Here is a 3,542-nt window from a genome sequence, read left to right as displayed (position 1 = left end):
AGCCTGTGTGCGTGTCCTGATGACAGCCACTGGTGGGGGTTAAGCCCCTTGGTTTCTTTCGCTCACAAAGGGCAGAGAGAGAGAGAGAAAAAGAGAGAGAGAGAGAGTGACAGAGAGAGAGAGAGAGAGAGAATGCGCGTCAGAGCAGGGATTGTTTACTCCGGACAGGTTCCTGGTGGGTTAGGAGTCTAACCAGAGTGTGTGGTGGATGGTTTGGACGCAGTTCTGTGCTTCCCACACAGTAGCCCACAGGTCATTCAGAACGACGGGCCCTGGGGGGGGGGGCGACAAGCCAGGAAGCAGAGACCTGGGTGCTGTCATGACAACTCCCACAGCTCTATTTCTCCTCCGGGGAGAAGGAGAAGGCAACGCAATGCCCCGGGAGCCCCATAAACTTTTGACGCTTTTCATGCGCAATGCAACAGGCTCGAATCTGCACCCTGAGCCAACCTCCATGTGCTGAAGCGCTCACCTCCAGCGAGAGGAGAACTGTGTCAAGTACAGTACCGGGCAAAGGTTTTAGACACTTCTGATAAAAAAAAAACTGCGGTAAAGTGACAAAGCTTTCAAATATAATGGCAGCAATAGTTTTTGCTTACTACTAGCTAAACCTGAATACAATGTGCAGTAAACAAACAAACAAACACAAATCAAATCAATATTTGGTGCGCCCTCCTTTTGTCTTTAAAACTGCATAGATTTTCCACTCGTACTTTTTTTTTAAGGGACTTGGAAAGTAGGTTGTTTCAAGCATTTCAGAGAACTTGGATTTAGAATAAGACTATCTTGATTCCTTCTGTCTCATCATGCAGTCCCAAGTTACACTGGTTTCTGCCAAATCTGAGCTGATGGCCTTCAGTTTTTACTATCTGCAATGTGGTCTGCTCCTTTGTTTCTTTAGCAGCAGTCTCACTGGAATACTTCACTATATAGAAGTGTTTAAAATATAAAATATGATTCGTATTTCCTATTGACAAACTACTATTAATAAGGATATAAAATAACTGTCTGTGGCAAATGCCAAACTGCCTGAAAAGTTTTGCACAGTCCTGTAGCTGATTATAACCTCAGGTGTACCCATCTGACTCTCTTTTTAATAAAGCACACACTTTTCAAAGGTATCAACTCCTAAGACTGACTGATGAAGCTGACTGGAAGCTCACCTGACCCAACTTCACTGTCCAAAATGTGTGTGTGTCTGTTTGTGCCCCTGGTAGAAAACAGACCTCTCAGCTCTTAAGCCTCGTAAAGAGCTGACAGCCTTCTTCAGGGGCTTGGCAGTCAGTGTCCGGAAACATGGCATGACATTGGCATCAGTCAGGCCAAAACTGCAGCCAGCAGTAAACACACAGCTACTCCTAAACAACGATCAGGGCGGTGTTTGCTTACAAAAACAACTAATTTGTTTACCGTACGGCATGCCTGGAACATGGCACCAATGACCCTGCATGATCAGTGTTTACAGGCACTACCCTGCAACTGAGAAACTGCTCAATTGCGGAGACATGGCACATTGAGAACAGGATATGGCAGCAGTGTAATTACTGAAATAAAACTGGTCTTCAGTCATCAGTCATATTACCCCAGGGCTAAAAATCATGAAATGCAATTCATTGACTCGCAAAATACCTTTCTTCCTCATCAATACATCCATAGCAGAGAAATACATAACCGACACATAAACAAAAACAGACATTAAAAAAATAAATCAAGAAATGGAAAATAACTAGAGTGGAGGACAGTTGCCATTCCAGTGTCTGACTTTGTCCGAGCAACATATTTCAGAGGAAGCTTGATTTAGAAGAGTGACAATTCCCTGGTCCATTGCAAGTGAACATGAACAAAGTCAATTCACACATCTTTTGTATGATGAAGATATGCTTACCTCTGTATGTTTTTCCCACTTGGGACAGGAGAGCACTCAGGACACAGACACTGGGGTAAAGACCTCTGAACAGCAACAGGCAGCATGGACTTACACTTTTATGGGCAGGTGGGTGGGGCCACACCATTCCTGCGAGGAGGTGGGCAAAGAGCGAGGGAGTGAGCGAGAACAAGAGAATGAAGAGAGAGTGTGTGAGAGAGAGAAGAGGACTAGAGAGAGAAAAGCACTAGAGAGAAATGGACAGAGAGCACGTTCAACAGAAGGGAAAGTTAAAGACATAGAGAGGAAAATGGGAGAGAGGGGGAAGAGCTGAGGGAAGCACAGGGACAGAGGGACAGAGAGAGAGAGAGAGAGAGAGAGAGAGAGAGCATGTGTGTGAGAAAGAGGAGAGGGAAAGGGAGGGAGCCAGAGTGAGATGGAGAGAGAGAGATGGAGAGAGAGAGAGAGAGAGAGAGAGAGAGAGAGAGAGCCAGAGTGAGATGGAGAGTGGAATTAGATGAGAGAGAGAGAGGGAGGAAGAGGAGAAGTGAAAAAGAGATGGTAGGTCATTCCGAGAGATGAATCAGCATACAGGTCCTCTCACTCCCAGGTCTGACATCCGTGCCTTAAATCACTCACCAACAACAGTGGCGTCGGACAAGAGCACAAGCTGGGCAGAATCTTCCTTCATGCCTTTGGAATGGAGATTCTCATCCAGTTTGACTCTTGTTCTGAGGAACTGTGACATTTATTTGAGTTGCAGCTCTTCTATAAAAGCGATGCCCATGGAGATCAAAAAACCTTTCTTCTGTATACTTCCAAATAAGCCAATAATCATGATGTTATAAGAGGGAGAGAGAGAGAGAGAGACGCAGAGAGAGGAAGAAAGAAAGAGAGAGAGAGAGAAAGAGAGAGTCAAAAGGACAGGCATAACAGCTGGTTCAGATTTGGTGCAGTATTGAAAATATGTTTTTGTTTGTGTTGTAATGTTGCTGTATGTCCATGTCTTTTCAGCACAGTCCATGTTTGTCAAGAAAACATTAACATAACCACTCGTGATTTTCCTGTCAGCAACCCCCATGTCGGACTGACACGGGTAATTTTATGCTCGTTAAAATGCTCGCTAATGAAAAGAATTTGCCCTCACGTGTCACACACTTCCCCTTTCAGTCTTTCTCCGTCTCTCACCATTTGGTTTCTCACCACACACACACACACACACATGCGCAGAGCAACAGACAAATGGACACTCTCCCTTTCAAGCAACCTACCACCCGTACAAATATACACACACACATGCAAACCACAAAGGATTTACCACTTATGCACACAACAGGAAAATGTAAAATAATACTGCTGTTTTGCATCATCGACAGCTTTGCAGCTTACATTAACTCTCATTGCAGAACATCGGTTGACTCATCCTGGGGCTTAAATTTACTGCACTCTGATTCCTAGGTAGCGATTAATCTCTTATTTATAAATGGCATTTACAATCCTGCACACTAAAACTTAAGGCTTGCCATTACAAACATCCAGTGTTGGGAATTAACAGGAATGTTTGTAATGCCCTTACCTATTTAGAATACAAAATATGAGTAACTTAAGTCAGTTGTGGTGGTAATCAGAATAGTCACATTGTTGACTCGAAGGGATCACTTTTTAAATCATCATGTAC

The 3,542-nt window shown here is 44.1% G+C and overlaps 1 protein-coding gene across 1 annotated transcript in view; it reads right to left on the bottom strand.

Moving 5' to 3' along the window:
- LOC308361961 (uncharacterized protein) overlaps positions 1-1,949 on the bottom strand; it is a 20,576-nt gene extending 18,627 nt beyond the window's left edge. The window contains exon 1 of the mRNA XM_080834448.1: positions 1,886-1,949. The gene's annotated coding sequence lies outside the window, so the exon portion shown is untranslated. The remainder of the gene's footprint in view (positions 1-1,885) is intronic.
- Between the last annotated feature and the right edge of the window lie 1,593 nt (positions 1,950-3,542).

Source organism: Sprattus sprattus (assembly GCF_963457725.1).
Source record: "Sprattus sprattus genome assembly, chromosome: 3".
NCBI classification, from domain to species: Eukaryota; Metazoa; Chordata; class Actinopteri; order Clupeiformes; family Clupeidae; genus Sprattus; species Sprattus sprattus.
Note: the sequence above shows the minus strand (reverse complement) of the source record. Positions and strands in the feature narration are given on the sequence as shown.